We start from the raw sequence: 25,640 nt of genomic DNA, 5'->3' as shown, positions 1-25,640 counted from the left end.
CAATTTCGGGGCATTGGTAATGCAATAAAATTACAAAAGATGTAACCAGTGAGAGATACTGTATCAGGTGTCTTCAAAGTAAGGCCCGAGGGCCACATGTGGCCCACCAAGGACATTTATCCGACCTGCCGGGTGTTTTTGCTCCGTTTTGTTTTTTACTGCAAAATAAGATATGTGCAGTGTGCATAGGAATTTTGTTCATAGTTTTTTTTAAAAAAAACTATAGTCCGGCCCTCCAACGGGTCTGAGGGACAGTGAAATAGCTCCCTGTTTAAAAAGTTTGAGGACCCCTGCAATGTACTATGTTCGCAAGTTCCTATGAATCTGTAATTGCTTAAAAGTACAATCATTTTTGAAAGTATAATAACAACCAGGCTATTTTATAAGCCAGGGATAATTTTAAATAAATCTTACCAAGAGAAGTTAAAGGCAAAGCTGGGTGGTCATTTTTTGTCATTTTAATTTTCAAATAAATGCACCTTATTATTTGATAACTATTACATTATTGATGTTGTCTATTAGTTTGTTTGAAGAAAACAGCTAAAAGAAAATAAACCCTATTTTAAACAAACATCAACCAAAGGTTCCTTTGAAAATCAAATGATACTACTTGAATAAATTACTAATAGCTAACATAGTGTAATCTTATATTCTAGGTACTGTACTAATACTCATTATCATATTATCTTTTCTAATTCCTATGAAAGCCCCATTTGAGATGCATAATTCAAAGAAATGAAGTCACTTGCTTAACGCCACCCAAAAAGCAAGAAGCAGAGTTGGACTTTAAATGAGACCCATGCTGTTAACCCGTACTACAATGTAACTCAAAAGGCACACTGTTTAAGTACAATTTCCTGTCATGGATAAAGAGTCCGTGTGCCTATACATATTGAGTGAATCCTATTGAATGATACATTGCACATTGTTTTAAGTGTTTCCATTGGAATTTCGATCCTTGAGAACAAGAACTAGAACACATGTTTTTCAATAGCTTAGAACTAGGATATCATAAGAACTGATTTTGTTTTAAAGGCATGTTCAATTGCATGATTTCCCTTCCACATTATGACAATAAGTCTAATAGCACATTACGATGAGGTAAACTAATTGTTACAGGTTTAAGCACACGGCGCTTAAAAGCGAAGTCGGAGGTTCAAACCCACCAGTCACTCTGAGGGAAGAAGACGAGGCTGGCTGCTCCTGTAAAGACTGAAAAATCTCAAAACCCCTATACAGGGTCACTATGAGTCAGAATCCACTCGGTAGCAGTGGGTTTGGGATTAATAGACAGGCACAAGAAGTATTTGATGAGCTTAAATTAGTCAGATTTTCTACTCAGAGACAATTGCTGTCATGTCAGCTCTGACTCTTAAAGACCTTATGTGTGTGAGAGTAGACTATGGTTGTTGGGGGTTTCCATGACTGATTTTTCAGGAAATAACCAGACTTTTCTTCGATGACACCTCTCGGTGGACTCAAACTCCAATCTTTCAGCTAGTGGCCTGAGTGCATTAACTATTTGCACCACTCAGGGATTCTAATTTTCCACCAGAGTAGAGAAAAAATGAGTAACAGAAACAGAAACACATAAAACAATGATCATCACATTCCTAAAATCGTTTAAATGTTCCCTAAAAATACTAGTATTGAAAACATCAAGCCTCTCACCCTGTAAGTATGTTGTTTAGATATTTCCTTGTCTGTAAGGGTGTAAGCCTTGTCTGCATCGCCCACTGCTCCAGGAGCTGCTGGTGACCAGTTGTCCGTAGATATTTGTGGAAGGAATGAACTAAAAACTAAGGGGCCAAATGCTGCTGCCTGAAGCTATTGCTTGGCACCACGGGACCCAATGCTACTGATCTCCCTGCGTCAAGCCCCCCTGTAGTGTAGCCACAGGTGAATCCGGAGATCTGGCTGAGATCTACATAGTCCTTATGAGTCAATCCTGTGCTGGGTACCTGTCCTGCCCACTGAAATGCACTCTGAAAAGTAGACATTGGTAACTGGTAAAATATATTTGATATTCAAAAGCCTGTATAAAACTAGCTTGAAATGACGTTGAAGTTAGGGAATATGTGTTTATGCATTTAACTATGCGACATCTGAAAATATATATATATATATGATTTGGATAGGCTTCCTAAAAATATTTCACAAATATGCCAAGTTCAAATCAACACAACTGAAAAAGAAATTTCACTTATGTGCCACTTCCCCTCTACTTCTTAAGAGAACGACAAATGATAAGGGCCTTTTTTTTTGGTGGGGGGTACAATGGTGTGGGGCAGTTTAAGAAGTGAGATGATGTCAGAGTCCAGGAAGGAAAAGAATGTTTGGAAACTGATAGTGGTAGCAATTGTACAATACCACTTGACGTGATTGAAGTATGGAATGGTATGATATATGGATTAACTCCAAATTAAAAATAAAATTTAAGAAAGAATACAATCTCTTCTCATATGGGTTCAAAAATGAAGTAAGCATTCAAAATATGCTTTTGAAGTTGTAAACTTAGCGACATATAAGAACCTAGGTTACCGTCATCTACAGACCCCTTCCGTGTGCAAACATTTATTGCCCTTAAAAATCCACTCATCCCTAAGTGGACACAGGAGCTATGTGACTTATATGACTTATATGCACACTATTTTTGGTTTGTTTATGCAAGGCCAGAGTTTTCTCAGAGACACAGGAAATAAAGGTTCTTCCTTCATCCTTTTGATTTTCAGATAGTTTAATGTAAATCTCCGCCTGCTGTTCCCATGCTGGCTCATATTTGTACCAAAATACAGTACATGGTTTTAACATTACAAACCTTTTTTTAGAAAATGGCTCCCATCGGGAGGGTTCACACCACACCATGCTCATTTGCCTCCAAAATCGCAGGAGCCGATGCTGCAGCTGCTACCCTGTTCTCAGTTACTTCAGGAATGTTGACAGTTTATTGGTGTAATGGGAGAGTTTATACAATTATCTACAGTATGTCATGACTAATACATGCATATTACTAATATTACAAGTATGATACTTGGGCTTACTATTTTCATTAAGAAAACCCTGGACATGTTTACATTAATAATTAAGTTATTTTGGTTGGTGTATCATGTTTTCACTCTGAGCAAAATCTTTAGCATTCATTAAGCCTGTACTTTTAAATTGGCCTATGGAACAATGTGCCAGTCTTGTGACCCATTCAGCCTTCAAACTCTAAGACAGATAAAATATGCGAAAAGCACGGCCATCCCGTCATGTACATACTCAAAGCCTGCCAACGGTCTCCCCGCAGCATAGTATCCAAGTCCTTCCCATTTCTGATTCTGTTTCCTGCTTTCTCAATGACGGTTCCAACGACTCGACGGAACAGGTCCTCAAACTCCCTCTGCACACTTCAGCTCGCCACCTTGATTCGTACATGGCCTACACCCAGACCAGCCTCGCAGAGGAAGCTCCAACCCAACTTCCAAGGTTCTCCATGAAGCCGAGGCCCTTGGCGGAACTGCCCTTTACGGTGCGAGGCTTTTCCATTCCTTAGGCACCTTTTCCCTCACTCATCTTTTCCAAGTTGGTACATATCATATGTCCAGCCATATTGCAAGCTCCTTAAAGACAAAATCCCTTGAGCAAGTGATTTAACGTAACTTCCTCCACCATGTTATATGAGAGGGCTTCAAAATTGAGGGGTGGGGAGTGGAATTCGTGGAAAAATCCTATTCTGTTTGCATTCCATTTTTTCAAGAACATTTTGCAATTCCTTTGTATACATTTTAAAAATCAGAATGGTTACATTAAGTGATCTTTGGTGTTCATGTCTCTATAATTTTAGATCTCAATTTCTTAGAACCTCTTATAACTTGTATAATGCAATCCTGTAATAAATATTCCTAACTGACTGATTTCACCAATGTCTATTTTAAAATTATCCAGTCTTGGCTACTGGACAGTACTCTTTAAGCATTGTCAATTCCAGGTGGCAAATAGGAAAAGTTGTCCACTTAAGCAAGCAGTCATAATTAGTAAATTATGTATTCATTCATTGATGTTCTCATTCAGCCAATATTAATTAATGATCCGCTCAGGATGAGGAATCATGGCAGACACATCAAAAAAACCCACTTCTATCTTGTCAATCCCAACTCCGAGGGTCCCTGAGTTTTTATAAATCTTTAAGGAATCAGATTGCCTTCTGGTCAGTTCCAACTCATGCAGACCCCAGGTGCACCAGAACAAAACTGCCCGGGATTGTGCCATCCTCACTGTAATCCCATAGAACAGACTGCAACTGCACCAGGAGGTGTCCTAGGCCATAATCTTTATGGGAACAGATGGATCTTTTTCTTGTGAACCAGCTGAGATTTTCCAACTGCCAACTCTTTGGTTAGTAGCTGGGGCCTGACTAACTGCGCCACCAGTGCATCTTCTAGTCTACCTACCTTCTAGTTGGTAAGTCACTACCCCTTTGTTACCTGTGACAAAATAAAGAATGCATTTGAGCAAATGAAAAGTACACTTAGATTAACAGCAAACCATTTTTAGCAAATCAATTCACATTTAGAACAACTGGAACGAATTTGGTCCATGCGTAGAAACTTAACCCAGGTAAATAGTAAGCAGAGAAAAACACCGAGGATTTCTAAAATAAAATTTAAAATCGTTTTGAAAGAAAAAAGTAGGTAACATCAAAAATGGCAAAAAGAAATCCATCTAAGGTCAATTCAGACATCGGATTGTATACATAGAGAGATTGTTGGTTTTCAAAGACTCTACAGAAAAATATTGATCAAAGAGGAAAACTCAGAACATAATCTCAGACGATAATGGAATCTAGATTTTAATGGAGTCCTGGAGTCTGTGGAACTCCCAGAGATAATCTTTAAACGTTAAGTAAAAATACCTCCTGCCTTCTTAAAACCACACCATAGTTTAGTTTACCTGCCTTGGGCATTACGCTTTTAAACAATTTATCTACATGGGCCTAGTTGACAATAATAAATCAAAAGATGAAATAGAAAACACAGGGGGGTAGTGGGCTGATGTTAATTGGGGAGGAATAATTCAGAAAAGGAACAGGAAAATGATTGCACAACTCAAAGAATGCAATCAATGTCACTGACAGTCACATGTACCAACTTGACTTGGTATGTTGTGTGTGTGTCTTTGTTGTGTGTCTTCACAATAATGACAAAATACATATATAAAGTAAATAATATTGTATCCTGAAAGATTAACAGACTATAATTTATCACTGTAATGCAGAACTAAAAACAGCCTCCTCCTCACACCCACCCACACAGATCTCCGGTCTGGTTAACCCACTGTACAGAAAGGCATCATTGCTTGTACGTATTTACTCTACATTTTAGTAAAGCCACTGAAAAGCAAATGGCTTGAAAATCTTTGCCAAAAAAAGGCAATGATTTCACACTGTCTGTACACAGTATCACGAGAATCCATTTGGTTAGAGATTTCCCCTAACACACAATCCCAATATAGCTCAATCCAAAGAGAAAGTGTTGCTTTGACCTCACCCCCTCCGTCCACTAGCCACCTAGGCCAGACATAAGCTTGAGAAACATTCAGGAACACCAGTATATGCACATACAATGGGACAATAGTCGCTGGTCCTGGCTTTACCATAGAAGAATACAGAGGTGAAGGAGGCAGCCCTTCCCACTAGTGACTTTGGCAGTTTCATTTTGAAATATGCCTACATGTCTGACATAGCTATTTTGTACCAGTATCAATACTTTGATGAGATACATAATGAGTAAATTTATATAACTGATTTGGATCAAGAATTCAAGATCAGATAATTGTATACATAGAAAAAAGGAATCTTAGCCACTAATCAAAATGAACTTCTAAGGAGTTCAACAGCAGTTGGAACCAAGGCTTCAATAAAAAGGGAAAATCCTAAGATCTTAGTAAGGAAGCTTATGAACATGTTGATGATAGGGAGTCAACAGTACTCAAAGCATACAGTTCTACTCCTATAATATAATAGCCACATGGGCTTCAGAACACATTTCTCTTTTAGGGGTGCTAGAAATGTTATAAAATTAATTGTGCTGATGAAAACTCATGAATATGCAAAACCAAAAGAACCAAGATTAACCAGGTGCTTGAAATGGGTATGGTCTGTGGATTAATCTCAATAAACAATTCAACACACATCTCTGAAAGTCAAACAATACACACAGAAGCAGAAGTCTGATTGACTGTCAATATAAAGGATTCTCACTTTATTTACCCCTGAAGGTTTTTTTAACCAATTCAAAATACACATACACACACACACATATGCACCATTGAGAATCAAAATATTATCCTCACTTTTCAGTTCAATATCTGTTTCAGAAACAGACTTTGTTCAAAATATTAATTACCCTACTCAAGTTATTTCTCTGTATTCCTCCAGAATATTTTTTCTAACATGCTTTTTTTTTAAGTTATTCAAACCCAAAGCCAAAATCACTGCCATCAAGTCAATTCTGACTCATGGTGACCCTAGGAGGTAGGGTAGAACTATCTCTGGGGGGTTATTAGATTATAACTCTTTACAGGAGGAGAAAGTTGTTAGTGATCTGGAACTGCTATCCTTGCGTTCACAACCAAACACAAAACCAGGCAGAGAAAGAATGGAAGGATCTATTATTACTGTCATCTTCGTTGAAAATGAAATGTCCCATGTGCACGACATAGAACAGTCTGAGGTTTAAAATCATAGATTGTAGCATCAGACTACTTGGATCACCTCATTACCAGTTTACTATTTAACAGCTGTGTCCCCTTGTGCGATTATCTAATTTCTCAGCCTGGGATTCCATCTGTCTGTACAATGGCTCTAATAATAGTTTCTCAATTAGTATTGTTATGTGGATTAAATGTTTTAATGCATGTGGAACATTTACAATGGGGCAAGACTTATAGCGAGTGTTACAATAGTTCATTTATTAAATACCATCAAATGTTACTGTCATTGAGTATGAAGTTACTTCTGATGCTCTCACTCCTGATAGTATGTTTTTCATCTAAGGACTTACTCAATCCTTGCTCTACGACTACCACCACACACAGTCATCCAGTCTATGCAGACTCACAGTGACCCCATAGGACAGAGTGGTACTGACCCACTGTTCCAGGAGAATAAAGCCTCTGCTGGGAATTCAACTGGCTGACCACGTGGTTAGCAGGCCAACACTTGATACGTAGCTCCTGGATGTTTCTACGGATACCACGTGTATTTGATATGAAAGCAATCATTTACAAAATTCCTTAATAAACCAAAAAACTTATCTTGCTAAAGAGCAAAGCATGTAAAGGGGCTTACAAGTATAGAATTATGAATGGTATTTCTCCACTTGCATGAATGACATTTCGGTATCACCCTATCAACTGAAAGGCTAGAGCTAGTAAAGTACCCTTTGGGGTTCCAGAGCCTTGTAGCAAGGGGTGGGGGTGGCAAAGCCCTGGGTTCGAAACTGAGGGTGCTTGCTATATTCCACCTCAGATGAGGGACCCTTCTGAGTCATTTCACCTCTCTGCTGAAATCTCCCTTTTCTTTTACTTCACCTTTGTCATACCTTAAAAGAATGTTATGGGAATAAGAGAAATGAGGACAGTTAACTGTGCCTCAAAATTAAGCGTTCTATGACTAAAAAGCATTATTTTTATTTTACATTTGAGCCAATGATCTGAGGGAAGAATAAACTTGAATTTTCTAAAGCTACATGTAACTGCTATCTTTTCCTGTTCAAATAGGATGCTAAGAATACCATCCATAAATGCATCCAATGGTAATAATGTATACCATTAGAGCACTGATGGCGTAGTGGTTGCACTTTGGACAGCTAAATGCAAGGTCACTAGGTCGCAACCATCAGCCACTCCAAGGGAGACAGATGAGACTTTCTACTCCTGTAAAGAGTTATAATCTCGGAAACTTAGAGGGGCAGTTCAATCCTATCCTATATGGTTACTATGAGTAGACATAGACTCTATAGCAGAGAGATAGTGATCCAGGCTTTTCAGACACTTAAGTGTACATTGTCGTAATTGTTACAAAATTCTATGAAGGCACTGCCTATGACCTCTGTGGTCTTCCTTCTGTGGAGACCTTCCAACGCTTTTGACACTGGGAACCAGAGAGGGCATTGTGTAAACAAGCAGGAGCGCTGCCTCCACGTGCTAGCCCTGAAGGTGCTCTCAATAACTCATCTAGACTCATCTAGTAATTTAGCAAAGGGCCTATGGAAGTCCAATCATTGCATATCTACGGTATTATTTGACGTGCTGCTAGGACAAGGGTAGGGAAACTTTTTCCTGCCAAAGGCTATTTGGATATTTATAACATCATTTGAGGACCACATAAAATTATCAACTTAAAAATCAGCCTGCTACATGTGATCACACATTTAATCAACTCACCCGCTATGCGATGGCTGGAACCACTTGTCTTTGGTGAGGGGTGTGCTGTTCGCTGATTCTCGGCCCTACATGGCCCATAGCCAGATGTTCCCCACCCTTAACATAACCATAAAAACTCACAATCTGTAGAAAATAAAACGTTACTGAAACACAATTGGCCCTCTCCCAGTGGTTTAACTATGTGAAAGGTTTCCTTTTTTTTTTTTCTTTTTTTTTAGGGGCTTGCTATTGGAGCCAATTAGGCATCAATCAAGAAGACAGACAGGTGTTAACGTGGGTAATGGGCAAAATAATATACAACACGAGGGACATGGGCAAGCAATGAGAGAAAAAGGGAAAGCCATTAGGAGGTTTGAAGAAATGTTGAATATAAAAATAGCAATCAATTCTATAAATCTTCACCTAATTCACAATTCTAAATATGCATATTATAAATTCTTAAAAATAGGATAAAGAAATAAAACATTTGCACTTTTTAAAGAAATAAACTGTAAAAGTATTTCACATAAAGAATATAAAGATGATCCCTTAATTACCTTCTATACCTATCCTTTATGAGCTTTGAGCAGTAACCCGGTAATTACAACAATGTGGGACCCTGTGAGCCATGTCTGGCCTGCGAGAGCAACAAGGAAAACCTGCACAAAGATCCAGTGTTTGACTTACCCCATTACTCTCACTCATCTTCACTCTCAAACCTCTCCATCTGTCTCACTTCAATCAAATTGAACCATTGCTTGGTAACATCAGACATTTCTCCAAGGAGCTACTGATCCCATTTCAAGACCATTTCAAATTCTAAAAAACCTTTTATCACCCTCGAGGTTCGTGATCTTTGACTATTTGCTTCTACAGGTAAATATCTCAGTGGCCAGCAGTTCACAAAGTAATTAATATATTATAAACTAAAGCAGAGTTAAAGTTACCAAAACTTACCTCTGAAGTAATGCGATGGGAAGGAGCGCATAGGATTCGGCAAAGCTTTGACTCCGTCAGTTCTGCTCCTTGAAGTTCATGGCCTCTGTGTTCTAACAATCGCACCTCTGAAGGTACTAATCCTTTGGCAGGCCCTTCACTATCAATCTTAGCTATAACCACCAACATGAACAATTCTCCCAGACTCAACACATTTTAAGACTTAGATCATTCTCAAACAACCAGCTTGAACTAAAAGAATACTAGACAACATAGGGGAGAAATCTATGTCTATGACTTGCCCACTAGATCGTCAGAGGATTTTGAGGCTATGAACATTTGTGAATAAATTTGGCCAGTGCAGTGTGTCCTCAGCATTTTTTTTCACAAAGGGCTATGCCAGCACTATTACAATGGCAAGCTGAGACTTCTCTGAAATACTGGGCTTGCATCTCAAAAGCCCATATAAGCATTGCATTCTGAAACAGAATACAGCAGAATTTATTTAAATGTATACAAATGCTTAAAGATTTTGTCCTTAATCTTTGTTTAAAATAGTTGCCTCAAGGGAACACAAGGTTTGGGTTTTGTCTGTGGCTCCTGGCCCCACTGTAAATCATCACCCTGCTCCCTCAAGTGCATGTGATTCCGTTTCAGAGAGCTGAAAGTAATGGAGCAAGGAGCCCTGGTGGCACCGTGCTTATGAGCTGGGCTGCTACTCTCAAGGTCAGCAGTTCAAAACCACCTGATGCTCCGAGGGAGAAAGAGGAGACTTTCTATTCCCATAAAGAGTTGCAGTCTCAGAAACTCAAAGAGGTAGTTGCACCTTGTCCTATAGGGTCGCTATGAGATGGCATTGAATCTATGGCAGCGCCTTTTGACAAAGTGGTGGAGCAGGAGCTCTGGAGGTATAATTGACTCAATGGAAAGCTGTTTTGTCTTGTCTTTGTCCTTCAGTTTAAAGTAGCAGAATCACTACTTGGTGATTCTATTTCTCAAACTAGTTCACTGCCTGGAATGGATTAGACAATAAATACATGTTGACTAAATTGGCAGAATGGTTTAAAAGACTAGTTTACAACTATAAGAACTTTCCAGGAAAATCCATTGAAATATGTAACTATTACCAACTAAATATGCCTATTGTAATTTGTAAACATTAATATAGGAGAACAACAGAAGCCTAATTTTTCTCAGTTTAGTTGGAAAAGGAAGACTGTCACATTATTATGCACTACAGGGATAGCACAGGGTGGGGGTGGTATTATATATATATATAAATATATATTTAAAGTTACCATTGCTTTGTCCCTAACTTATGGCAACCAGATCTGAATCAGAGTGGAACTGTGCTCCATGGAGTTTTCGATAGCCGACTTGTGGGAAGATAACCAGGCCTTTCTTCCAAGTCACCTCTGAGTTGACACCAACTGAATTCACACCACCCATGGAATCCAACATAAGGAAGAGGAGTCAATTGATTGAAAACCAGTTAATATCTACACATGAACCTGTAGGTGTAGCATAGGAGGAGTTAAGAGCTTAAAATCTATACTTAAACTTTTTTTTAATCACATACAAAAACCCATTGTCACTGGATAAATTCAGATTCATAGAATCCTTTCAGATTCATAGAATCCCTTCCTGACAGAACAGAACTGCCCTTTCCAAGGCTGTGCCTCTTTATGGGAGCAGCAAGGCTCAACTTCCTTCCATGCAGCAGCTGGTGGTTTTGAAGAGCTGACCTTTCAGTTTAACAGCCCAATTAGTAACCCACTCTGTCACCAGGGTTCCTTCTAGTAGAGTTTTCAATTCACTCACGTGTTTTATTTATTCTATATGAACCATTTCAACCTTCCACAGTAAAATCAAGGGTTGCAATGGGCATCCATGTACCCATGCTGAGAGCCAGGAACCGCATCATATTATTTATACCTTTCTCCTGCTTTTAATACTGATTTCTAGACATATGAGGAGTTCAATAAATGCTTTAACAACTGCATAAAAAAGTGATACTCACTACCATTGTGTCGATTCCTACTCAGAATGACCCTGTATGACAGGGTAGAACTGCCCCTGTGGATTTCTCAGACTGCAACTCTTTACGGGAGTAGAAAGCCTCTTATTTCTCCCTTGGATTGACTGGTGGTTCCAAACTACTGACCTTGAGGTTAGCAGCCAAATCTCTACCCCACAATGCAACTAGGTCATACTAAATAAATCCGTAACTGAATTCCTCCCCAGCTCCTGTCACCTTGCCCTCTAAAAAGTTTAAATAAGAAAAAGGATTTTAAATAAATACTCTTAACCACACTAGGTGCGTGAGCACTTACAGACCTGGATCATGTCTCATGTCTATCACAGGGACATAAGTAATTACCCCTTGACAGAGTTCAATTCTCTGCAGAGAAAATGAGGCTCGTGTGGCCAGACCTGTTTACAGAGCTGTTGCCTGAATAAATCAACATGGATTTACAATGGAATCATTAGGAGTGAATTTATTGGGAAGGTCAGAGGAATATGTTTTACTTCCTGGAGGCCCAATGATAAAGTGCTCGGCCGTTAACCAGGAGGTTGAAAATTGGAACCCACTCTGGCTTGGCGAGTGTAAGGGCTGGCGAGTGTCTCGCATGAAGACTACAGCCTAGCAACGCTCTGAGACAGTCCTCCTCTCACATGAGGTTGCTGTGAGTCGGAATGAACTTAATCGCAATGGTCTCCACTAGAAGCAGTAACTTACCCTCTACTGCGCCCTGATTGGAGCCCTTTGCTGGACCAGTCAACAGTCTCTTATCTGAAAACCATGGGGCCAGATAGGTATCCAGATTAAGAAATATCTGTATTTTTCAAGAGTCGATAACTTGTTTATGCTGTGTATTATGTGATCCCCACTTAATATCTACCATCCTATGCCCATAATCCAACACAGTAATCTTTTTTCACCCAAACAAAATAAATATTAATGTTAAGGAGGAAAAAAAAAACTACAAACTCTCACGTGTTAATTCAAATCACAGTTTTGTCAGCACCTGAGTTTGGGCACCAAACTTGGTGAAATAAAATTTGCATTGGCTTTCAGAACCAATTGCAAACAACAAATTTCCCAACTAATGACCTCATTTATCCCTAAGAGAAGTGCCCTGAACCCCAGATAAGCCTGTGAAACACTATTCGACATGGTAAGTATCCCACACAATAAAAACCCTTGCAAGGCAGCATTCATACATCATTCAGCAATCATTGAAAGGATGCTTCCCATGGACAAGATGCTCAGGATACAAGGACGAGCACACCGTACAAGCTCCTCGGCACCCTCAGGGAGCCAGAGACCAAAAGGCATCAAATAAATACCCATATGACTGTGTCAGAACAAGGCAAATGTTAAAAAGCTGTTGACGTGCATAGGAGGAGAAGCTCCAGCGAGCAGAGGTCAGTAGAGTCGAAGATGTTCCTTGACTAGTGGTGGGATGTGGATTGCCAAAGGGGTGGGTTTTCAAATGGGTAGAATGGCATCCCTTCACCAAGCACTTTTACTGTGATACCCACTCTATGCCAGGAATAGTGCTAGGCACAAAAGTTCCAACTGGAGAAAATCAATTTAAAAGGGCAGAGCATTTATATCAGAAAATAATAAAGAACTGCAGGCAGGTAGGTTGGGGGCCGTGAGGAGCTCTCCTGGAGCAGGGGTTAGCAGGATCAGCTGCTAACAGGATTAGTAGTGCAAACCCGCCAGCCATTGTGCAAGAGAGATGAAGCAGCCTTGGAAACCAACCACAGGCGGCAGTACTACTCCATCCTTCATGATCACTATGAGTGAGAGTCCATTGTGGAGGATCTTCAGAGTTGAATGAGGGAGTTGGAAATTCACTGCGCCAGAGCCACTGCGAGTTATTTGGAGGTTACTCCTCCGTGGTTTTAAGATGCGTCACTATAGAATACCCGAGTGCGCGCCTAGATTCCTGTAGGAAGACAAATTGCCCTCCAGGCTGGATCACTTTCTAGCCAAGGATGGAGTCAATAAAAGGCATGTAAATTCTAAACTCATTTCAACCCCAAAGAATGGGACAACCCTAATCTCCCAAAGAATAAAAGTATGTGATTGCTGCTGCTGCTGCTGCTGTTGGTGGTGTTAGGTGACGGCAAGTTCTTTCCAACGCATGACAGCCCTAGGGAGAACAGAAGGAAACTCTGCCCTCATAATTGTTCTTATGTTGAGGCCAGTATTGCAGCAACTGTGTCAATCCACCTTGCCAAGGGCCGTCTTTTCCACTGCCTCAAACTTGACCAAGCGTGATGTCCTTCTCTGATGACTAGTTTCTCCTGATAACATGTCCAAAGTACGTAAGAAGGAGTAATTTTAAAATGTTAGAGAGGCAACGGCTAAAGAAAGCGGTTAACCCTTCTGAAAATCCCAATGGCCATTTCTAAAAGCCAGTTTATTTTTTCACACACAAACTTTCAAATACCAAAGGAATCATATGTCTATGAGAAAGCAGAACAGCATCTTCTGACATACAAATTATTAAAGTTGTAACAGTAATTTGATTTTCAGGAGAATTGATGATAACTTACCTCACAGCACAGGTGATAATCTAGAGTGAAAAATACGCTACTTTTTGTTAACATATTAAGCTTGGAGTTCCAATTCCCCCACCCTCTCACCTAAATAGAATCAAGGAACTGAACTATTTATTTATGTTACTTACTAAATATATATTTTTTATTCCCAGGCCTTAATGTAAACAACCGAGGAGCTGGCTACTTCACTTGTCCTCGGCAAAACTTTTTTTTTTTAATTTCCCCTGACAAAATGTTTCAGTCAGTGACCTTCCATGAGAAACTGGTTAACAAGTCACTACTATCGAGCTTCGACTCAGTGACCTGCTGGAGGGCACAGACTGCTGCTGAGGTTTTCCCAGACTGTAAATCCTTCCCAGTACAAACACCCTCGTCTTTCTCTTGTGGTGGGGCTGGTGCATTTGAAGAGCCTATCCTGTGGTTAGTAGACCCCGGCTTAACCCAAAGTGCCACCAGGTCTTCTTCAATCGTTCCTCAATCCTTGGTGAACCAAACCCCAATTCTTTCTCAGAGCCTGCATTATTGGTAACTTCATAGCTCTCTAATCCCTTCTATAATCACTTGCCCACAGTCCAAGCCGGCTCCAACTATATTAGGTCGCTTTCAGTTCCGCAGATGCTCCAATTATGTTTGTCTGCCTCAAGGCCTTGATTCTCACTCTTCCCTCTGTTGAGAATGACCTCTCAGTTCCTCCCAGGGTGGGTCCACTCACTCTTCGAGTTCAGGTCTCTTCTCAAAAGTCACCTTCCTAACCATGGTGGCTAAGAGTAGACTCTTTTCGTAAGGTTCCAGACCACATTTCCCTGCTACAGTCTATAGGTATTTTCCTCATGTGTTGACTTGTTTATTATCTATATCCTCCAGGAGATTATAAGTTCTGCGTGGCTCTGCAAGACTAAGGACCACATAAGGTTGACCACTATGTTTATGGCAAACCTAGAATTTGTCAAGTGGATTACTAAATGAATGAAAAATATTTTTATGACCACATTGCTATGAGTGTTGGTAACTAGAGGAATCAATGGTTCTAGTTTGAAGATGTGTCCTGTAGGACTATTCACTGTTCAATTTTCTTTCCAGATTGTTCTGAAATAAGATGCTGTCTACCAAGCCATGTTAGCTAGCAGCAATAAAAATGAAAGTTTCAACCAAGGAACTTCAGAAAAAATATATTGAGGAGGTTTTTGTAATAGTTAAATAACATTAAATATCAACAAAATCAATAGAAAAAAACAATCAACAGTATATGGAAAGATGTGCAAGGATAAGCAACACACTAGTAAAGAAGAATAAAGTAGGTAGTCTCTCACTTCCCAATCTCAAAACACATAGACCAGTGGAACAAAATAGAGAACCCAGGAAATAAACCCAGTCACCTACAGACAATTAATTTTAGACAAAGTATTGAAACACATTAAATGGGGGAAGAGATAGTCTCTCCAACAAACGGTGGTGGAAAAAATTGGATTTCCCTTTGCAGGAGAATGAATAAGGACCCAAGGTGCACTCTCTGTATGAAAGCAAACTCAAGGTGGATGAAAGGCCTAAATGTAAACCCTAGAATTATAAACATCATCAATGAAAAGATAGGGACAAATTTCCAAAAACTCCAAATTCACTGCCATCAAGTCAGTTCTGACTCATTACAACCCTATAGGACAGAGTAGAACTATTCCTATGGATTTCTGAGACTGTAACTCCTTAGGGGTGTAGAAAGCCTCATCTTTGTCCTGTGAAGCAGCTGGTAGTTTTGAACCTCTGACCTTGTGGTTAGCAGTCCAAAACACAACCATTACAACTAACAGGGCTCTCAGGAACAAACTCGAGATACCCAATATATGGTATAAACACACTCTCAAACATAATGAAAAGCATGTACCTAGCAGAAGACAGAAAAGATGACTGCGAGGTCCTAAAAGTAAGAAATTTATGAGCCAAAATAGATTTCACCGAAAAGTAAAGAGAGAATCCACAAACTGGGGATAATGTTGGTAATGCCATTATTGGACAAGGTACTAATTTCTAAAATCAATAGTAAACTTCAACGTCTCAATAAGAAAAAAAAATTAAAATATAGGCAAAGGATGTGAACAGACATTTTACCAAATAAGACATTCAGGGGGCCAAGAAACCTGTTAAGAAATGTTGTTGAATGCCAGCCATTGGAGAGTTGAAAATCCAAATGACGAAAACAACTGACCCTGGAATGGGTGCAGAGACTGGAACTCTCAGACACTGCTGGGACGACTCCAAACCAGTGCAACCACTGCTGAAAGCAGAATGGTGCTTCCTCAAACAATTGGAAATAGAAACACCATTTGACCTAACAATGGTCCTATTTGGTATACACCCAACAGAAATTTTTAGAAACCTAGCTAGAAGAGATCTGTGCTCATCACAGAACAATTCACACTAGCAAGAAAATGGGAAACAAAATGATGGTGGCAACATATGTACAAATGTGCTTGAGACACTGGATGGATGTATGGATTGGGATAAGAGCTGTAAGAGCCCCCAATAAAATTATTTAGAAGAAGGAGGAGGAGGAAGAGGAGAAGGAGAAGGAAAAGAAGACAACTTAAATGCTCATAGGTAGCAGAATAGATAATAAACTTTGGCACATACACACAGTGGAAGACTCTACATCCTTGGAGAATGAAACTGCGAAACACCTCATGGCATGGATGGATTTGGAAGACATTATGCTGAGTGGAAGTTAGTCAAACATAAAAAAAATACTATTTGAGACCAATGTTTTGCTTTGTTTTAGTGAAGACAATAGTTTCATGCCAAAAGAAACAGACTTTGTTACCAAGGGAAGAGGGTAGATAACTGTTAACTTGGGTGAAGGGAAGGTAATGCAGTACAAGAAGAAGATGGGGGAAAATAAGGGGCAGGGAGAGTCAAGGGACAGTTTGCTAAGTTGTTTAAGTTGCTGAATGCAAACACCATGCTCTGGGGTGTAAACCCTCACCTAGTGCACAGTCACAAGTTCGGGTACAATAAAATAAATAACATCCACAAAATCACTCAAGTTGGAACTGGTTGATCTCATGTTACCATTGCAAAATAACTGACATGAAGGGAAAAAATCATTTGAGATGCAATCTAAGACTAAACCACAATTGTGTGTAGTAACATCAGAAATATCCAGCAAGAAATCCTCCATGTGGGTAGGTGAGCTAGCAAATACATACTGGCACATACTGAAAGGACTCAGGAAAACACAACAAACTCACACTTACTTTTGTTTGTCCAAGCAGTTCTGCTATACCGTAACATTTGATGATGGCTTTGATTCAGACTTAATATCAATAAAAATCACGAAATAAACAGAAGGCCTGATACCAATTCGTTTTGAGCAAAGAGTTTGAAGAAAATTCCAATATTTCCATACAGACCCTTTCCCTGGGTCTATTCAATTCTTCATAAAACTAAAAAGAAGTTTTAAAATGACCAAAGAAGTGGACAAAGTAAAAAACACCTGGCAGCCATTCTAAACTACGTAAATGGATAATCAATGGTCTCTACTCTTAGGGCAAAACCCACTTTCTTCAGAGTAATACTTTAAACCGCAGGGAGTCACATCACACTTCTTAAAGTGTATAAATAAAAATGGTAGCTTAACTACCCTGGGAAACTGAGGGTCCTAGATATTTTAAAATTCACATCTAGGAGCCTCGGCATCCACTGTCCTGAGTCACTGTCAAAAGATGAGCTTCCCAAATAGTGACAGCTGCCATTATCTTCTCTAAGGATTTGCTTTCTTCTAAGGTTACTGCCGATCACACATGGTGTCAATGGCAGTACCCACTCGCGTATCAAGCGAACAATCCCATCACTGTTAAGTCCGAAGATATTAATAAAAACCTGCAGAGAAGAGGGCTAAACTTGTTAATGGAAAATGATGTCATAACTGCTCACTCATTTCTTATTTCTTTCCCCTCTGTTTTCAAGTTTGAACATTAAATGCAGAATTTAACCCCGAAACACTGCCTCAAGCATCAACACTCATACCTGTCTTCAGTTTCGGCTTCTCCATTCAACTCCCTCACTTGTTAATTATAGCATAGAAGGGAGCAGAAAAATCTCGCTATGGGAGGTCACATGGCAATTGCCTGGGGAGAAGGTGATATCGATAAGAGAATAACTGGCATCTTGTGAAATCAACATAAGCGAATTCCAGTGCAATGCACTAAAAAGTGGTTTGAAAAATCTGGTGTTTTGAAATGCTTTTTCTCGGGGGTTGCTAAGCCAAATCTAACTCACGGCCATCGAGAAGATATTGAGTCGCAGCAACTCTATAGAATGAAGTAGAACTGCCCCTGTGGGCTTCTGAGACTGTAATTCTTTAGGGAAGTAGAAAACCTCGTGTTTCTCCCGCAGAGCCGCTTGTGGCCGCTGGTGGTTTCGAACTGCTGGCTTTGCGGTTAGCAGCCCAACTCTCGAAACCACTCCATATTTTTCTCTGTTGCCCTCATTAGAGAGGGCTTAAAAGGCTAGCGTTTCTCTGATCCTATTCAATGTCCTTAGAAAGCAGGCAACCCAAATTTGGGCGTATTTTTATTCCCCACCACTGAAAATTCTCTTGGTATATGAAACTATTGAAAATCTCAATGAACCACTGAAGAAATGGTGCAAGAAATCAAAGCCCCATCAAGACTTTCTCTCAGGCCAACTTGGGTGGGTGGATGGGGGAGGGGGGGAGCAGATTTAGGAGCATGTTCCAGGATTATAGCCCTTGAATCAATTCAATCCTGATGGCAAAGGATTTGAGTTTGGTTTTCGGTTTGTTTGCTTGTTTTAATCTGGAATTGCATGGATAGATGGATGGTGAGAGAAAAGGGAGAGAGAGAGAGAGAGAGAGAGAGAGAGAGAGAGAGAGAGAGAGAGAGAGAGAGAGAGAGAGAGAGAGAGAGAGAGCGAGCTGGCTATAGTTCTTGGACTAAATCAGAGAAACCTAGAAAGGAACTTTGAAGGTCCTTCGCTGATATGTATCAAAGGAGCATTCCCAGCACTTTCAGCAAACGAGGGACGAGACTGCAAGCTTCCCAGAAAAGCGGCACTCCACTCGGATGAAACCAACCAAAGAAGTCCAAAGATTCCAAGCGAAGTTGAAAGCTTCAACTAAGAGGCTTGTCCCGCCAGCAGCGGAGTCTCCCAAGTTGTAAGACTGGGGGCGGGTGGCGGATGGTCGGGAAGGCACAAGGCTTACGCTGCTGGGGGACAAGTGATAGTAGGAAGCCAGGACAAGATCTTGGAAGGATAACAAAGAAGCAGAGCCAAATGATTCTGGAGCCCTAGAAGAACTCGGGCGTCCAGCGGGGTCCGAAGACCTGGTTGGGGGGCGGGGGGTGACAAGGTGCTGTGAGGAAACTCACGGGGCACGGAAGGAGTGACGCTGGCTAGTCCCTAGTCTCCCTGACCCCCGTACCGATGCGAACTCCAGCGGGACGCCGCACACAGCCTGGCCGCAGTGGGTCCGAGGGTCAAGGAGGCAAACGCATGGGGATGAAGCCCGACCCTGCTCACCTGATGTGTAGCCTCCTCCGGGGTCCCGGCCGCTCGTCCGCACGCACGCTGCTGCGCTCCTCAGGGCAAAGCCTGAGCCGCTGCGATCAGCCGGACTCCCTCAATGCTGTGAGGCTCCGGCCCCCGCACCCCGTGCTAACCCTGGTCACTTCGCCCTGGGAGGACCCTGGACCCGAACGACGCGCCACTAACTGCCAGCAGTCCTGCGCCCAGGCGATCCCGGAATGCAAGAGCGGAGCGGAGCTGCGGCGGCCGCAGCACTAGAGCCTTGGGCTGACCTCACCAGGGGGTGGAGGGGAGGGCGGGCGGGGGGCGGGAGCCCAGTGGGGAGGAGAGTGGGGGGAGGGAGCACGGGCGGGGGCAACATGGCGGCGGGGGTGGCCCTGGCGGCGCCTGCGCGGAGGCGAGGGGAGCTGGGGCTAGGACGGAGCGTGCGGGGTCCGAGCGGCACTCCCTGGCTGTGGCCCGGGCGGGGGAAGCCTGGGCCGGGCGGGGGGCGTGCTCTGAAACCCGGACGCTAGCGTTCGAGCACCCAGGGTCTCCTATGCCCAGGAGACCGGAGAGTAAAAACTGTCAAGTCTCCAGGGCAGCCTCGCGCCCAGCCCCCCGGAGGACCACTCCGAGAGGAAGCCTCCCGCAGCCTTGGCCTTGGTCTCCTCAGGGGCGGGGCCCCGGCATGGGGACTGGGTGAGCTCTGGAAATGGGGCCACTTCACCTTCGTGGGACCCTCGCCTCCAAATAAGTCAGCCTGGAGCCCTCTCGAAGCTGCTCATTCACTCTGGCAGCTGGCTGAGCGCTTCAGTCCCGTCCCCCCACCGCCCCCAACACACACTTTGCATACTGGAATTCAGCGCCTTTAGAAAGAGGAAGAAAAGCAACCACAAACACAGCCTTTCAGCATTGACCATGCATTCTCTAGGAACCCAGCCCTAAACTATGAACTCCCTTAACTCTCACAGCTACTCTGGGACCTGCGCAAGATTCCTGTCCCCATTTTACAAGTGGCTGCTGAGATGTGTTCTTTGCAGCTAATGGTCCAAGGCTGCAGCATTAGTGAGAGGCAAAGCAAGATCCCCAGCTCCCAAAGCAAGGTGATTCTGGCACCCAAGCTCCTAACCAATGAGTCACACTGCTTCCATCCTCTGCTGGGACAAGCCAGCATCTTGAGAGTCTCCTCCCGGTTGCATCAAGACATGCTTAGGCACCATAGAGTGGATTTCGATTCCTGGGGACTCCATGTGAAACAGTTACCACCACCACCCTATGGTTTTTCTGGGAGCTCTGATGGCGTGGGGAGAAATAGGAGGCGTTCTACTCCCTTAAAATTAGTCTGGGAAACTCACGTGGGTAGTTCCACTCTGTTCTCTAGCGTTACTATGTCACAGTGGTTATTCATTTATCTTATCAGCGAAACCATGGCGGCATGTCGCATACTCACTGGGCTGCGAGCCTCAAGGTCAGCAGCTCAGAATCACCAGCCATTCGGTGGAAGAAAGAGGAGAGTTTCTATTTCTGTACAACGTTACTGTCTCTGAAGCCCATATGGCCAGTTTCTACTCAGTCTTAAGAGGGTCACTATAAGAGACATCAACTCCAAGGCATCTTGATGAGAGCTGATCCATCAGGCCTTCCTCCTGCAAAGCGGCTGTGTGGACCTCCAGTCAACCAGAGTTCCTTCTGTTAACCTAAAAACTAGACAATTTGCTGCTAATTCCATTCTAACGCATAGGTGACCCAGGACAACAGAGAAGACCTGACCCATATGGTTTTCAAGGCCAAGGATCTTTCCAGGAGCCAGCTACATCTTTCAGCAGGCAAACTGCTGGTATACGGCAACCACCCACCTTACAGTTAGCAGCCCAGCACGTTAAACACTGTGCTTCAAGGGCCCCTTCTTGCCTCCCATGTCCCTAACACAAACCTTAGCCAAACTGCTGTTTTCCCTTGCCGGTTTGCTCCTTCAGTTTTTGACTTCTTACTGGCTGCCACCTGTAGCCAACTTCTTACACCTCTTTCTTCCCAGTTGCTACTTATAAATCCAGACTCCTCCTTGGAAAAATAGTGGCAGCTGGCTGTTAACAACTAGTTTCCTAACTGGATCTGTTGCCTGTTTTATTTTTAAGTGTGCGAGGAGCAAGGCTTTTGTGACACTTCAGTTCTTTATGTCTCCTGGTACTTCTCTTTCTGCCTACCGGAATCCTGATCTGGGTTCGGCGATCTAGCCATTGCTGGTGTGAGCTTTGAAATTCCACATGCTGAAATTCAAGTCGTGGACTTTAGATAGACCCGAGACTCATCAGCTTCTGAGAAAATGTGCGTGAACTGAAGGCACCACCACAGAGGTAGGCTTTATCAAACTGGCAAAGGGATCAGAACCCCAAATCACATAGAAATTACCTGTTTGTGTTGGTGTTTTCTAATCAATTAATCTTTATTCATAGGAATGTGGCATCATAGATTATGCACTAGACAGCTACCCACAAGGTCAGTAGTTCAGACCCACAAGTCACTTGGCAGAATAAATAGGAGGCTTTCTGCACTTGTAAAGATTTACAGCCTCTTTAAAGCCAAATGGGCAATTCTACTCTGTCCTTTAGGGTCACTGTGAGTTGGAATTGACTCGATGGCAGTGAGAGCTTTAGTTTTGGGTTTTAACGCATTAGCTTCTCCACCGTGCCCATTCAAATAAGTGTTGTATACCCGTATTACCTTACGAAATGGTTATTACAATATGGAAAGTGCTTCTTACGGAAACTTACAATCTCATCGGGCAAATAAGAGAGGGCTGCAAAAAATTCAATTATCTCCCAGGTCTATTTTGTCACAAACTCTTTGAAGATCCCCAAGTATTATTAAAGTAACTGATTTCACAATATATCCACAACTTCAGATGGCCACTGTGCACTCTGTCAAACAAATAAGCCACCTATTGGCTGTGAGTTGATTCTGACTCAGGGTTACCCCAGAGGGACCTCCTGACTGTCATATGGAAGCAGATGTCCAGGACGTTTTTGTGAGGTCATTGGATGCGTTTAGACTGCTAACTTTGACCTTAGTAAATGAGGGAAAACCACTTATTCTATCCAGAGACTTTTCACACCAACTAGGAAAGCTACTGTTACAGAAACAGAAACTATCAAGTATTATTACTAAGGATGCTGATGGAATTGAAAAATGGCAAAGTCCTGTGGGAAACAACTTAAACATAGAATTGCTATATAGACGACCTTGCATTTCCACACCTGCAAGTGTATACCTGAAAGAATGGAAATCAAGGACTCAAATAGATGTGTGTACACCAGTGTTCACACTCTTATTTACAATACCCCAAAGGAGGAAACAACACAAGTGTCCACCAACAGATGACTGGATCAACAAAATGGGCCATAAGCATACAGCAAAATATTATTCCGCCAAAAAGAGAAATGAATACTAATATTTGCCATAACATCGATGAACCTTGAAACCAGTATGAGAAATATGTCAGTCCCCATAGAAAAAATACTTTATATAAATACTTATGTGAATGGTTTACAATAACCACGTGTACAGATTTTACATGCATTAGCAATATTGAGGGCATTAGGAGAGTGGGGGAGAGAAGCCTACTGCTTAGGGACACGGAGCTGCTGTTCAGGGAGATGGCGACCTTGGAAATGGATAGCAGTGATGGCTGAAGAGCGTGACGAACATGATGAACGTTGCTGAGTTTTACCTGTAAAAACATTAAAGTGGCAAATGTTTTTATACATCCATATATATTTATCATCATCACACCTTTACAATTTTTTTTAGAAATAGTGATAATAGCTGCACACCATGGTGAACGCAATTGATGTCACCGGATTGTCCATTTTAAACGGTTAAAATAGAAAATATTTTGTTACATATTTATCATAATAATATTTTCAGAAAGGATGTTGTTTTTGAAAACCTGGGATCATAGGTTACTAGAATAAATAAAATCAGAGTTGATCTACATCCAAGTCACTGCTTCATCCCTGCTATAAAAAAGATTCATGTGGAAGCAGGGAACCGATAGGCCTGAGGGGCCGGCCCCATGACCCACTAAGTGGACAGCACCACCCTCCCCCCAAGAATTCACAGCTCAAGGAAAGGGACTTGTCTGATCAGAGCACACAGGAGCCAACGAGGGGGGAAGGAGGGAAAGAAAAAAAAGAGTGAAGCTCATCCTGGCTCACCAAGCCCTGAGGACAATGTTCCTGCTCAGAGCAGCAATGCACAGAGATGACCACAGGGTAGGCCCCACCAAGGGACACAGCGTTCCTCACTGACCCATAGCACTATTGGTGACAAAACTAGAGACACAAGGTAGGAATTGTGCCAGCCCTGAGCCCACTATGCCAAAGCCAGCCACTGGGGGCATGAAGCAGAACAGCTTGGGGAACAGAGCAATGAAGTCCCCAGGGATAGATGTGGGGCCAGGGAATGGCACCCCATCAGACTCAACTGGAAAGCACTACTAAAGGACAACAAATAGACTCTGATCTATTTATAGGGGTTTTTTGTGTGTTGTTATTGCTGTTGTAGCTGTTGTTTTACTTTCTGTTGTTGCTTCGTTGTACTTAGTCTTGTGAGGGTATATATTGTTGTTGCTGCATGTCTACCTGGAAAGGAATGGCGGTATAAACAAGTCTGAAGAGAGAACAATGGGATGACAGTTCCATGGGGACATGGGAGAGGGGGAGGTGGGGGAAAGGAAGTGGGTGTTAACAAACACAGGGACAAGGGAAAAACAAGTGGTCCAAAATCAGTGGCAAGGAGGATATAAGAGGTCTGGTAGGGTTGGATCAAGGACAATGTAACAGAAAGGAATTCCTGAAGCAAAAATGAAGGCTGAGCATGATAATGGGACAAGAGGAAAGTAAAAAGAAATAGAGGAAGGAACTAGGAGGCAAGGGGCATTTATAGAGACCTAAATACAGGCGCATACAGATGTAAATATAGAGTCTGGGGTTTTAAAGGCTTGAAGATTAACAAGCGGCCATCAAACTGAGAAACATCAAAGCCCACATGGAAAAATCACACCAGCCTGTGAGATCAGGAGGCGTCAAAGAGATCAGGCATCAAGATAAAAAAAATCTTATCATTGTGAATGAGGGAGAGTGCAGAGTGGGGACCCAGGGCCCATCTGAGGGTCATTAGACATCCCCTTGCAGAAAGGTCCTGGGGAGGAGGTGAGCCAGTCAGAGTGCAGTGTAGCAATGATGAAACATTCAACTTTCCTCTAGTTCCTAAATGCTTCCTTCCCCCATCCCCCCACGACCATGATCCCAATACTACCTTACAAATCGGCCTAGACCGGACCGGAGGCTGTACACTGGACAGGAGCTGGAAACACAGGGAATCCTGTGTTTCCACAGTAGAACTCCCAACCCCTCACCCCTCAAGTCCATAGCAAGAGGTGTTGGGATAAAGGGCAGTTTTGAAATCTACACTGGAATAAACTACTTCCGGAGAGTAATGTACTTAAATGTACTTCTTCAGCAGGACTTTGTAGATCTTGCTCCATCTAAATAGTTAACCCAGCAGACCGAACACTAGATTTTGGAACTAGAAGACACCCTGGTGCTAAGTGACATTACTTAGTGCCCTCACCTCTCTGAATTTGTTTCCCTGAATGTTCAGTGGGGATAACAATACTAGACTGACCTGCCGCACAGCATTCTTCTGAGGATCAGATAAGCTAACACACAGAAAGCACCTTGTAAAGTATAAGACATCTATTTAAATGGAAGGCAACATTTTTGCTATCAGACTGGCCACTTGAAACTACTCACTGACAAAAACCCATCCTCACTGCCATGGCGTCAGTCCATCCTGCCACACAGGGATCCTGTAAGAGAGAGTTCAGCTGCCCTCAGAGGTTTCCAAAATGGACTCTTTACAGGAGTTGAAAGTTTTGTCTTTCTCCCGAAGAGTAGCTGGTGATTTAGAACTGCTGACTACTGTAAAACTAAGGAGATAATTATCAGGGACTTTACATATTTCCATCCGAAGCCCAAAAAAATGTCAAAAGCAAGAAAAAATATTTCAAATACAATAGCGTGGTTTTGCAAAGAACTGAAAACGGAGAGGCAACAAAGGCTGAGGGTAATAGAAAAAAATGAAAGAAAATATTAGAACAACAAAAACAAAACAAAAATGTTTGATGGTACACATTTCAA

The 25,640-nt window shown here is 42.1% G+C and overlaps 1 protein-coding gene across 4 annotated transcripts in view; it reads right to left on the bottom strand.

Annotated features, from left to right (window-relative positions):
* Positions 1 to 19,694, bottom strand: part of KLHL13 (kelch like family member 13) — a 202,625-nt gene extending 182,931 nt beyond the window's left edge. For all 4 annotated transcript variants that reach the window (XM_075538214.1, XM_075538217.1, XM_075538215.1 and 1 more), the window contains exon 1: positions 19,453 to 19,694. The gene's annotated coding sequence lies outside the window, so the exon portion shown is untranslated. The remainder of the gene's footprint in view (positions 1 to 19,452) is intronic.
* Between the last annotated feature and the right edge of the window lie 5,946 nt (positions 19,695 to 25,640).

This window comes from Tenrec ecaudatus, chromosome X, assembly GCF_050624435.1.
Source record: "Tenrec ecaudatus isolate mTenEca1 chromosome X, mTenEca1.hap1, whole genome shotgun sequence".
In the NCBI taxonomy this organism is placed as follows: domain Eukaryota; kingdom Metazoa; phylum Chordata; class Mammalia; order Afrosoricida; family Tenrecidae; genus Tenrec; species Tenrec ecaudatus.
Note: the sequence above shows the minus strand (reverse complement) of the source record. Positions and strands in the feature narration are given on the sequence as shown.